The 13740-nt window shown below is 46.9% G+C and overlaps 1 protein-coding gene across 1 annotated transcript in view; it reads left to right on the forward strand.

The window, feature by feature from the left end:
- The window catches only part of LOC144669355 (inositol 1,4,5-triphosphate receptor associated 2-like), a 184654-nt gene that overhangs the window by 11495 nt on the left and 159419 nt on the right, over nt 1–13740 (forward strand). The window contains exon 2 of the mRNA XM_078531724.1: nt 4489–4706. The gene's annotated coding sequence lies outside the window, so the exon portion shown is untranslated. The remainder of the gene's footprint in view (nt 1–4488; nt 4707–13740) is intronic.

Genomic DNA, 13740 nt, shown 5'->3' on the forward strand with positions numbered 1-13740 from the left:
CTACCCTTTCCTTTTCCCGCAGGGCCTCTAAGACGTTACGTGCTGACCACTGCCTGATGGACTTGTGGTCAAAGGTGTTTCTCTGCATAAATTTTTCCACGAGTGACAGGTGGTACGGCACGGTACAACTACATGGACCGTTCCGCGGCAGCTTGGCCAGACCCATCCTTCGCAACACCAGGGACAGGTAGAAATTCAGCACGTAGTGACACTTGGTGTTTGCGTACCGAGGGCTTACGCACAGCTTGATGCAGCCACACAAAAGGTGGCCATCAGTATGAGGGCGATTTTGGGCACATTTTTTCCCCCTTTATCTAGAGGCTTGTACATCGCGTCCCTGCGGACACAATCCATTTTCGACCTCCAGATAAAGCGAAAGATGGCCCGGGTAATCACCATCGCGCAGGAGTCTGGAATGTGCCAGACCTGCGCCACGTACAGCAACGGCGAGAGTGCCTCACTCCTGATGACCAGGTTCTTACCTGCAATGGAGAGGGAGCGTCGCTCCCACATGCCCAGTTTTCTTTGCACCTTGGACACTCGCTCCTTCCAGTTTCTAACGCGTGCCCCGATCCCTCCGAACCATATCCCCAGCACCTTCAGGCTGTCAGCCCTGATGGTGAAGGGGACAAAGGATCGGTCAGCCCAGTTCCCAAAGAACATGGCCTTGTTCTTCCCACGATTTACCTTGGCTCCCGAGGCCAGTTCGAACTGGTCGCAGATGTGGATCAGTCTGCGCACCGACAGCGGATCCGTGCAGAAGACGGCGACATCGTGCATGTAAAGGGAGGCTTTGACCTGAGTGCCTCCACTGCCTGGGATTGTCACTCCTCTTATGCCTGGATCCTTCCTGATGGACTCAGCAAAAGGTTCTATGCAACACACAAACAGGACAGGGGAGAGAGGGCAGCCCTGCCTGACTACAGATTTAATAGGAAAGCTATCTGATTCCCACCCATTGATTGAGACTGCACTCCTGATGTTAGTGTAGAGCAATTGGATCCAATTGCGAATTCCCTCCCCAGACCCCATTTTGGAGAGCACATCCACCATGTAGGTGTGCGATATTCTGTCAAAGGCCTTGATCCAGGCTGATGAGGCAGGTGTCCATACCCCTGTCCTGCACATAGGCAATCGTATTCCTGAGCAGCGCAAGGCTGTCAGAGATCTTCCTGCCCGGCACAGTGCAGGTCTGGTCAGGGTGGATCACCAATTCCAGAGCGGACTTGACCCGATTGGCGATGGCCTTGGACAGAATCTTTTAGTCCACATTCAACAGTGAAATGGGTCGCCAATTTCTAATTTCCTCCCTTTCCCCCTTGTGCTTGTAGATGAGGGTGATGATACCTTTCCCCATGGATTCTGACATGCTGCCGGCCAGAAGCATACTCTCGTACACTTCTAGCAGGTCTGGGCCAATCCAGTCCCACAGAGCCGAATACAACTCTGCCGGCAAGCCGTCGCTTCTGGGAGTTTTACTCTTCTCGAAGGACTCAAGGGCCTTAGTCAGTTCGTCAGGAGTTAGTGGTTTGTCCAGGCTCTCCCGTGTACTGTCGTCTAAGACCTCCGTGATAGAGGACAGGAAGGACTGGGAGGCCGTGCTGTCTGTGGGCTTCACGTCATACAATCCGGCATAAAAGGATTTGCTGATCCTCAAAATGTCGGACTGCGATGACTTTACTGAGCCGTCTTCTTCCTTCAGGCTGCTGATCACAGAGCTCTCTCTGTGTACCTTTTGGAAGAAGAAACGTGAGCACGTCTCATCCTGCTCCACGGAGAGGACTCTGGAACGGAAGATGATCTTGGAGGCCTCCGAGGCAAAGAGCGAGGCTTGCTGGCTCTTCACCTCTTGGAGTTCCTCCTTGACATCGACCCCCATCGACTGCAGCCGGAGCAGATTCTGCATGTTTTTCTGGAGTCGGGACATTTCCCTCTGTTCCTTTCTAGCTTTCTGGGCGCCTTTGAGGATGAAAAACCTCTTGATGTTTCCCTTGATCGCTTCCCACCAGTGTGTTAGGGACTCAAAGAGGGGTTTCACGGTTCTCCAACCTTTGTAATCCCTCTTGAGCTCCTCAATGTTCTCTGAGATCAGCAGTTGCACGTTTAGCTTCCATGCCCCCCTGCTCACCCTCTGGTCTTCCTCTAAGTGACAGTCAGCCAGTAGGAGGCAGTGGTCAGAGAAGAACACTGGCTTGATGTCAGTGGATCTGACTGCTAACGCACGGGACACAAACACGAAGTATATCCTGGAACGGATGGACCTGTCTGGCTGCGACCAGGTGTATCCACACTGCGCTCCTTCTGCAGGGTTGCTGAAGACGTCATGTAGCTTGGCATCCTTAACTGTTTTCATCAGGGATCTGGACGTAGCATCCAATCAGCTGTCGGCCCTGCCGGATCGTCCAGTAGCACCGATGATGCAGTGGAAGTTACCGCCCAGAATGACCGGCCTGGAGGTCACCAGCAGCAGTGGGAGCTGCTGAAAAACTGCCAGCCGCTCGCCCTTTTGTGCCAGGGCGTACACGTTAATTAACCGGAGTGCAGCATTCTTGTATATTACGTCTGCTACGAGGAGGCACCCGCCCACCACCTCCTTAACCTTGGAGACGGTGAAGTTGCCTCCCCGCAGCAGAATACCCAGGCCGGAGGAACGAGAGTCGTTTCCTCCCGACTAGATCGATGGCCCATGGGACCACCATCGTGACCATTGCCTGTAGGAGCTGAGGTGCAGTATCGCACACTCCTGCAGAAACAACAGGTCAGCTTTGACCTTGGCAAGGTAGTCCAAGGTTGCAACACACCGTGTAGTAGATTTAATGCTACGCACATTTATGGATACAATCTTTATATCCATTTTAAAGCATTTAGTCTCTTACCAAACCTGACACACTTCCCAGACTGTTTCACAGCGATGCTGACTGCAGGACATTTTTCCCAGACTGCTTCACCGTGATGCTGACTGCAGGACACTCTTCCCAGACTGCTTCACCGTGATGCTGACTGCAGGACACTCTTCCCAGACTGCTTCACCGTGATGCTGACTGCAGGACACTCTTCCCAGACTGCTTCACCGTGATGCTGACTGCAGGACACTCTTCCCAGTAGAAGACACAAATTATACACCAGAAATAGAGGGTAATCACTGTGCTAAAAAGAAAAACTGAAGGTAATTGATATCAGCAGAGGAAAAGTACTGGAGAAACTTAAGGGACTAAAATTTGACACTCCCAAGACCAGATGGCTTACATCCTAGGGTTCTAAAGAGGTAGCTGCACCGGTTGTGATTTTCCAAAATTCCCTATATTCTAGAATGACCCCAGCGGATTGGGAATTTGAAAATGTGACTCCACAATTCAAGAAAGTAGGGAGAGAGAAAATTGTGAACTACAGATTAGTTAGCCTGACATCAGTTGTCAGGAAAATGCATGAACCTATCATTAAGGAAGTACTTCCTGCACTTAGAATATTATAGTATGATCAGACAAAGTCAACATGGTTTTACGAAAGGGAAATTGAGTTTGACAAATCTGAATTTTTTTTGGGAATGTAACTAGTAGGGTAGATAAAAGAGAACTCAGTACATGTAGTATACTTGGATTTCCAAAATGCATTCAGTAAGGTGCCACAAAAAAGATTAGGACACATGAAGTTGGGAGTAATACCTTAGTATGGATAGAGGATTGGTTAATGAACAGAAAGTGGAGAGTTGGGATAAACGGAGTATTTTCAAGTTGGCAAGTTGTAATTAGCGGATTGCCGCAATGATCAGTGCTGGGACCTCAGTTGTTCACAATCTATATCAAAGCAATAGAGGGTCAAAATCCTCCAACTCCCCAACAATACTGGGTGTATCTGCACCACATGGTCTGCAGTGGTTCAGAAGGTGGCTCACCACCACCTTCTCAAGGACAGTTAGGGATGGGTAATAAATGCTGGCCTAGCCAGTGATGCCCACACCCCATGAAAGATTTAAAAAAAAGTAATGTATCTAAATTTGCTGACGATACAAAGCTAGGTAGGCATGTAAGCTGTGACGACACGTGAAGGCTGCAAAGGGATAATAGACAGATTAATTGAGTTGGCAGCAAAGTGGCAAATAAAGTATAATGTGGGGAAGTATGAAGTTCGCATAGGATTATGTAGGATATACAGCACAGAAACAGGTTTTTCGCCCTGATCAGTCCTTGCCCATGTTTATGCTTCACTTGAGGCTTCTCCCATTTTTCCCATCTATATCTACTGTTGTAACCATTTATTCCCATCTCCCTCATATGCTTGTCTAGCTTCTCTGGGAACTAGGAACAAGCAAATAAAGTGCACTATTGCCACCATTGCCCATATCCCAGGAATAATGATAAACGAAAGTACAGGATAATAATACTAAGTAGTAACAATGATATGAATGAGTAACAGCAATTTGCCTCTTTATCTCCACAGAATATTCTTAGTTTTGTGTTGTATATCCAATTTTCCTTTCTGCTTCCCCAGGTGAGAGGAGACTCATGTTTGAACTGTGAGATGGTTGGGTAGCTTATGCAGTAAATTGCTAAGATCAAACATCACCTGACCATGACTGAAAGGGGAAAAGGATGGCTTCTGGAGCGCATGTTCTGAAAAGTTCTCAGCCCACTGATTGAGAGGCGTAGGAAACGAAAGGAATGAGTAACCATCTGTAAGGGAGATTGGAATAAACAAGGAGGATCAGTGTAAGAGAACACTTTAAGTCTTGATTTGTCTATTAGGTATTTTACTCTTCATACATGCAGCAGAGAAAATATGTAGCATTGGGCGTAGAATACTCATGAGCAACACCATGAAACAAATAGTTACATTGACTGAAAAAAGTAACATTAACAATGGAGAACAGGTTAGTCGTGTATTCTATACTTAAGAGGATATGGTGCCATTTTGGCAGCTCAGAAGGAAGCTCCAGTAATATGAGTACCAGCTGGAACCAGTTCTGAACAGGGAAATAACAGTTCAGAACTGGTGCTCCAGTAGAAATTTGCCAATTAAAGTGCCAATAATACTGCTGATATAGCTACTACTGGTCCAAACTGGTTATTTATTCAGTTTATCCGCTGTGCTTTATATTGCACTTAGATTTATTGTTATATGTATTTATTTATCACATTTATTGCTGGTGAGCATCAACTGATGTCATTAACTCCCCCTTCCAATGTTGTATTGTTTTGGATGGAAATGTTCAAGATTACTAAGTGAGATTCTGCGGATTTGCAGGTCAGACAAAACACTCAGAATAAAAAAACTGCAATTCTTGTTGTGAAAAATGCCAAGTATACAAAATTAAAATTCCTCATTGATCACAGGCAAAAAAAAACTCAGAATGAAGGTTTCAGTAAAAGGTCAACCACTTTATTCCTGGAAAAGCAGTGAGAAGACACAGATAACTCATGCACAGTATCTGTGCTGATTGATTTCAGGTCGAACTTGCTCACGGTTCAGATCCAATATTTTCTCTGTTATATAACTGATCAGCTTCCTTTGCTCCTTTGAGACCTCATCCTCGCTCAACCCCTTCAAATGATGAGCGAAACATGCTGCCGATGGAGAAGGAAGAGGGAAAAGATAAACATTGATTCCTTGTTAAAGTTAAACAAATAGCACAAAACAATTAAAGCAAAAAACAGTTAAACAAAAACACAAATGGAAAAATAACTGCTGCTCACTGAGCTCCAGACCTCCTTGCAATTGAACCTGTAGGGGAAAAAAAGGAACATATCAGTGTTCTGTGTGCAAGACTTGTAATACAGACTAAATTACAGTGCATATACAGACTGCATGAATGCAGATGATATATATATATCACCGCTGAGATAACCATCACTTTGAAGGATACTTTGTATGAACCGGTACAGTTTTTATCTGGAGCATTCAGTAAATCTTACCTTCCCATCTATTGGAGTAAAGCAGCTCCGCATGTGCACTTACCCAGCTGTGCAAATAAATGCGGGTGCGGCTTCAATCTGTGCAGGCCTGGCAGGGTTGTTTCTCTGAGAGGCATGGTTGCTGTGGTCCCCGTGCTGCAACAGAAAGCAAGAGTAATAGTTAAGCTTATAATGACTCCTCAGCACTCAGATTGCTGCTGCATAAGGGTTGCAGTTATTGCACATATTACTCCGCTGGTCGGTGCTGAAAAATTGGTCCTGGGCCCTGCAGTTGAGCCTCGATAGCTCGGACTCTAACTTTTCCTGGAGGCCTTGATTGATCCCAGAAAACTCCTCCGGATTCTGCTAGCCAAGGACTGTCTTCTCTGCCTCCAGCCTCTGACCGTTCAGTAGCCTTTCCCAGTTCTGGGCGGGTTCTGCACAATCCTCCAGCTATATTGCTGCCCTGTAAGTACTAGCTTTATTACTCTTGGCCGCTAGATGTTGGGACAATCATGCTTCTCAACTTCTTGTGTTGGCTGGCATATGTTCAGGCAATCTTATCCTTCTATCAGGAAAAAGGAATTAGATGTTAACAAGGTTGATGACATTTTTGACGTGAGAAGGCATACAAATTCCATGCACTATTTGCTTTTAGGCACATGATTGTTCATGTAGTCTGTGAGAATACAATATGAGCAAAGACAATGAAACATAATGGCCAGGATTTTCCTGTTAAGAGTGCGGGGGCGGGCCCAGCACGCCGACGCGTAAAATGACGTGTGGTGACGTTGGGCGTGTGTCCCAATGTCACTGCGTGTCATTCAGACCTTTCATTCGGCAGGCACAGGCCAGAGGTGGCTGCGTGCACGCCGAACTGTCAAAGGCCTGTTAAAGCCATTGAAAAACCAATTAAAGTCATTATCAACGCTGCCTGTCCAACCTTAAGGTTGGCAGGCAGATGAAGAACCCAAGTGACCTTCGCATTTTTCAGGAAACCTCATCCACAGGTGGGATGAGGTTTCCTGAAGGTTTTATTAAATGAATAAATATGTTTGTCATAATTCATAAACATGCCCCAGCTCATGTGACACTGTCACATGAGGGGACATGGCTAAATTTATTTAATATTTATTTAAATATTTCAACATGAACTTAATCTCTCTGAGGCAGCTCTGTGCTTCAGGGAGATTTCTACGCTCTTTCATGCGGGTCCCGACTCTCCGTCCTCCCCCGCCCACACAGGTAGCGCTCAGTGCTACTGGCCATGTGTCACGCTGGGCGGGCCTCAATTGGCCTGCCCCTGTAAAATTGGTGGCGCGCAGCCGATCGCGGGTGGCGATCGGTTCCGCGCCCGCTCCCGACCAGCTCTCCCCCCCCCCCCCCCCTGCCGATAGGCAGAAAACTCTGCCCAATGAGTAGAGAGCTGCATATCTACCCTGGTCGCAGTAGCATCTCCCAACCCCCTCTTCGCTTGAAGGGTTGCACGGGCTACATCGTTGGCACTGATGTCACTCTACAGTAGTGTCCCAAACCTTTAGGATTTGCATGTGTTTTGATTTCTTCTGCTCCTTGAGGCCTTCGCAGGACTTTGCAGACAAAGAAAAACCCCAACATGTCTCAAAGACACACTTAATTTGCAACGACCGTGATCACAGAGGGGAGGATCTTCCGGTCGGTGAGCTGGGGCGGGGCCCACTCGCCGCCGTGTAAAATGACGCGGGATGACGTCGGGTGGAACTCACGATGTCATCCTACGTCATTTCCATTTTCAGGTCAGCGGGGGTGCAGCTGAGTCAGCTGACCTGTCAACGGCCTATTGAGGCCATTTAAAAAATAATTGACATAATTAATGGACCTGCCCGTCCAACCTTAAGGTTGGTGGGCAGGCCGGGAGCCTCGGTGGGCTTAAGAAAAAGCATGAAACCTCATCCACGGGCGGGATGAGGTTTCATGAGGGTTTTAAAATATTTAATAAAGTTTTCAGTAAAAGTGATGGACATGTCCCAACTCATGTGACAGGATCACATGTGGGAACATGTCAGGGAAATTTTGCTATCATTTCTTTAACATTTTTAAATTTGGAGCCGATCTCCCTGAGGCAGCACTTGGTGCGCATGTGTGGAAGAGCGCACTCTCGGCTGAGGAAACCCCCCGCCCCCCCCGCCTGCACATGGAGCGCATCGCGCTTCCTGGCGGACGTCACACTGGGCGGGCCTTAATTGACCCGCCCACGTAAAGTGGCGGCGCGCCCACTCCTGAACCACCCGACTCCCCCCCCTGCAAACAGGGGGAAAATTTTTCCCCAAGTTTCAGCTTTTTCATTGAGATTTACTTCTAAGCAAAAGGATCTGTGCCTTATAAAAGACATCATCCTGCAACTGGTTCTCTTCCCCCAAATTGTAGTCAGCCAAGCTGCTGATGCTCGGCTGGACCCACCTTTCCTTGTGCATCTTTGAGTCATGGTAGGTCTTGGGATCAAACTTTTTGATGTTCTCTTTAATTGACACATTCCTGCAGACTTGCTTATCACCCAGGAATCAGACGCAAGCGAACTTTGCTGCACCAGCCGTTCTTGGTTCCTAGAGATATCGATTGTATTGATTTAAGAAATGAGTGCCAGAAAACAAGCTGTTTTCTCCCAAGTTGTGAAAAGCATGCCTCCATTACCCCCACTCTATATCTCCCCTCAGCTAACCAATCCCACCCCCAAACCTTCAGAGGGCTCTCTCCCCCTCCTTCCAGCCTCCAAACCCTCCCCTTCTACCTCCTTCCAGTCTCCAGGCCTTGGGCCCTGCCGATGATGCCAAATTCCGGGGCCTGCGTTTTTCCGATGTTCCGGGACCTCTCTCCCTATCTCTCTCTCTCTTCTCCGCACCCCCGCATCCACCCGAACTCTTTCCATCTGTGAGTGACAACTTGGCTGCCAGGCACCAGGGTAAGGGACATGATGGAATGAGTGGAGAAGTGTTTGAAAGAAAAAGTAATTAATCAAAACTTATGGTTCATCTTGGAACCTTTGGACAGAATTTAATATCCTCCCTATGGCGAGTTTGGTGGTGGGGTATTTAATTGGGCGGGTGGGTGGCAGGTGGGGACCCTGCCGCTTTCATACCTCTGCCCGTATTAAGCCAGGGCGAGAAGGCTTGTACACGGCCTTCCTACCCCACTGCCAATTGAGGCCCTTAAGTGGGCCATTAATTCCCACTTAAAGGCCTCACCCCACTGCTGCTGGTATTTCTGGTATTTACCCAGCAGCAGTTGGGGAACTCGCCATGTGGGAAGCCTGAAAAATAAACCCTGTCAGGGTTGCTTGTGGACTTCCAGTAGGGAGGTGTTCCTTGTTCAAAGGCACAGTGCTTGATTGAGGGACTCAGTATTAGGAATGGGTGGCCCACTGAGAGCCACCCCCCTGCCCTTGTGTTTGACCCCCTTCTACCACGCCCCCATGCCACTCACTTGCCCCACTTCTTCCAGGGATCCAGCGACAATCTCTGGTGAAGGCTTCAGTATGTTACCAGCAGCAGCTGCTGCTCCAGCTTGTGGGGGTGCCGGGATGGAAGGAGCGGACTTTGCACCCTACCGTGAGTGGGAGGCTGACATTATGCAGGTAAGTGCCTGCTTACCTTATAATTGTGTTGGGTCTCCCGTGGAAAGGTGACATGGGGTTCCCACTGGTTCTACAACTGGTGGACTGGACCCCTATCGCTGCAACTAAATTCTGTCCATGTAGACAAATTTAAGAGACACAGAATTAACTGGGGAACTGTGTGTGTTTTATCTTAATGGAAAATTGACTGAAAAACACTACAGTGAGATGGGCCTGATTATAGCTTTCTTAGACTGAGTTGTTTCAGAGATAGGTAGAGAGATAAAGGCTGCACAATTGGACAGGGCTGAAAATGGCCATAGGTATCATAATGCATAATTAAGCTGCACCTGTTGCTTCTGTGCTGCCAGCTAATTTGCACGATAGCTGCAGGCAGCCAGCACTAAACTGCTGTTGAGTGGCTGCATGGGGTCCAAGTTTGTGCGATGTTAGCATTTAAAGCTACCTTACACTACTTAAATCCAGACTGTATTTCTTAAAGGATAGGGCAGGTGCTGGAACTAATTGCAGAAGAGAGTGAAAGCAGGAAGAACACTGAATTACGGCGCAACAAGACATAGATGTGTTCCACGGTTCTCTGAGTTTGCTCTGAATGCTTTGGTAGAGGCAGTGGACAGGAGGGAAGAGGTTCCCTATTCATAGGAGGCGCTTCACGCAAACAATGCGAAGGCAGTTGGACCAGGTAGCTATTGTGGTCAATACCAGAAGTCTGAACCCAAGGACCTGGATGTGGTGTTGCAAGAAGTTCAGTGACCCCACGTAAATGGCCAAAGTCATGAATTCGTCTTCAAAGGCCAAATCACACGAACTGCACCACTAGCCTCACTGCTTAATGCACTACATCGCCATCACTCATTTATCAACAATCAGTGATGTCATAGAGTCATAGAGGTCTACAGCACGGAAAAAGGCCCTTCGGCCCATCGAGTCTGTGCCGGTCAAACAAATACCTAACTATTCTAATCCCATTTTTCAGCATTAGGCCCATAGCCTTGTATGCCATGGAATCGCAAATGCACATCCAAATACTTCGTAAATGTTATGAGGGTTTCTGCCTCTACCACCCTTTCAGGCAGAGAGTTCCAGATTCCCCACCACCCTCTGGGTGAAAAAATTCTTCTTCACATCCCCTCTAAACCTCCTGCCCCTTACCTTAAATTTATGCCCCTTGGTTATTGACCCCTCCACCAAGGGGAAAAGTTCCTTCCTGTCTACCCTATCTATGCCCCTCATAATTTTATACACCTCAATCATGTCCCCCCTCAATCTCCTCTGCTCCAGGGAAAATAACCCCAGTCTATCCAATCTCTCCTCATAACTAAAACTCTCCAGTCCAGCAACATCCTGGTAAATCTCCTCTGCACTCTCCCTAGTGCAATCACATCCTTCCTATAATGCGGATTCCAGAACTGCACGCATTACTCTAGCTGTGGCCTAACCAGCATTTTATACAGTTCCAGCATAACCTCCCTGTTTTTATATTCTATGCTTTGGCTAACAAAGGCAAGTATCTCATATGCCTTTCTAACCACCTTATCTACCTTAAGGGACCAGTGGACATGCACACCAAGGTCCCTCTGACCCTCGGTACTTCCCAGGGTCCTATCATTCATCGTGCATTCCCATGCCTTGTTGTCCTGTCCAAGTGCATCACCTCACACTTATCCGGATTAAGTTCCATTTGCCATTGACCAGTCCATCTATATCCTCCTGTAATCTGTGTCACACTTCACTTTCATAGCTTCACTCTCTCACACTGAGCACTGCTGCAAGCCTCATCTCAGAGACTGACAGCTATTCAACAAGACAGCCATATCACATGCATCACATTCACTGACACACTTCTTCCTTTCTCTCACAGGGCTAGGTATTGAATAAATGGAGGCAGCAGCACCTACCCAGCAGGGAAATGACATGGCTGCAAATCCTAACTCCAATGGGGGAGACAATGGTCACCGTCACTCATCATACCCACTGAAGGGGCTGAAACGATTAAATAAAACAGTATCCTGATCTCTTATCTTCCTTCTCACATCCTATTACAAACTGGGAGATGTTGCAAATACCTCCTGCTCCAGTTTGAAAGGAGCAGTTGAATAAAATTTTACGACCACGATCACCTTGACTGGCAATGCAGTCTTCATCCTGCTGTAGCAGGTGGCAGATTTCAGTGATGCTGCCCTTAATGTAGTGGAGACACACTGTTCTTTGCAGAGGTTGAGGTAGGAGAATTGTTTCCTGAAGACCCTGGGTGAATATGGCCTACTGTTGCAAACCCTTCTCCTATCCCACGCCCTCTTCAAACAGCTTGTCCAGTTCTATGTCGCCTCTGTTCATTCTCTCTATTGGTGCTATGGTCCAAAGGGGTTACAAACTACTGCCTCCATGTTTGTGGCCAAATGGTTTGTGTGGAATTCTTGAATCACAGAATCACAACGGCACAGAAAGAGGCCATTCGGCCCATCATGTCTGCACCGGCTCACCAGATGAATATTATGACCTAGTGCCATTGCCCTGCTCTTTTCCCTGCACATTGTTTCTAGTCAAATAATCATCTAATGTCCTCTTGAAAGCCTCGATTGAACCTGCCTCCACCACACTTCCCGGCAGCGCATTCCTTTTTGTGTGAAAAAGTATTTTCTTACGTCACACTTGCTTCTTTTGCAAGTCACTTTAAATCTGTGCCCTTTCGTTCTTGATCGTTTTATGAGTGGGGACAGCTTCTCCCGACCTCTGTTCAGCCCCCTCATGATTTTGAACATCTCTATTGAATCTCCTCTCCACCTTCTCTCCAAGGAGAACAGTCCCTACCTCTCCAATCTATCCTCATAGCTGAGGTTTCTCATCCTTGGAACCATTCTTGTAAACCTCTTCTGCACTCTCTCCAATGTGTTCACATCTTTCCTATAATATGGTGCCCAGAACTGTACACAATATTCCAGCTGAGGTCTAAATTCAGCATAACCTTCCTGAAGTTGGAACAAAATCCTTCAGTGCATGCCACACCACTCTTTGTGGATTTTAGCAACTTTAAATTCTAGAAACCATAGAGTACTTCTCCAATCACAACAAACAGCCAGTAAAAACCAATAAGCAATTAACCTAATTGATTATTCCTTTTTAATAACTCTGGTGGGGGTTCTTTATTACTGCTGAACGCTTGCTCAGCTGTGTGAGGCTAAGAAAAGACATTAACTGGAACGCTGTTGAACTTCAAAATGACAGCAGTGGTGTCAAATCATAATTGACATCATGATCTGCATACATCTGGTAGACGGTCCCTGCATGCATGCTAATGCCCTAACTAAAATGGCATCTGGCATGGCTAGCACCAGAAGTGTTATATGCACTGGACACCATTTTGTAGGCAAAGGGCCACCAATATTTCCCAAAAACTAGATGCTATGGAGTTGAATTTTGCGACGAAAGACTCCTTAAGATCTGTCAGAAATTCGGCTTGCCGATGTGCCAAAGTTACCACCTTCATTGAGAATTGCACTTATAAGCGAGAGTACATAATTTTAATATCTGTTATTCAGCCTAATTGTTCTACTCAACATTTAACGTGGCTTTGTGTATAAGGAAGGTAACCCTTTGTGAATTAAACCTGACTTTGTCAGTAACAAATCTAAAACCAAAAAAGGCTCTGGATAAAACTCCCAATGCATTGCACTTGGCTTTACCCAAATTGTAACTGGAACTAAACATTCTGAATTATAATATCTCTATACAGATAGAGAGAGGGAATAATTGAAAGTTGAGACATATTGCTTGGGCAGAATTTTGCCCTTAGCGGGGGCGTTCGGGATGCCGACCGCCACCCGCAGTCAGCACCAGACGGCGATTTCACACTAAGCGCTGCCCGTGGGGGGGGGAGGCGAGTGGGCCGAGCACGAACTTTGCACATGCGCACGAGTGAACACGGAGCTGCCTCAGGGAGATGGAAATATTTTTTAAAAAAAATATGATAAAACATGTCTCCTCATGTGACTCTGCCACATGAGCAGGTACATGTTATTAATGAAAAATTAAAGTTTTTATTTTAATTTTATTTGCTTTTGGAAACCTTATCCTGCCCATGGATGAGGTTTCCAAAAAAATGCAAAGGCGGCTTGGCCTTTTCGCATGCTTGCCAACCTTTAGGCTGGATGGGCAGCGAAAAATTTAATTTGATTACTTAATGGCCTTAACAGGCCTTCTAATTGTTGGTGGGTGCGCTGCTGGTTCTGGCACACGCCCGCC

The sequence above is a fragment of the Cetorhinus maximus genome, chromosome 29 (genome assembly GCF_964194155.1).
Source record: "Cetorhinus maximus chromosome 29, sCetMax3.hap1.1, whole genome shotgun sequence".
In the NCBI taxonomy this organism is placed as follows: domain Eukaryota; kingdom Metazoa; phylum Chordata; class Chondrichthyes; order Lamniformes; family Cetorhinidae; genus Cetorhinus; species Cetorhinus maximus.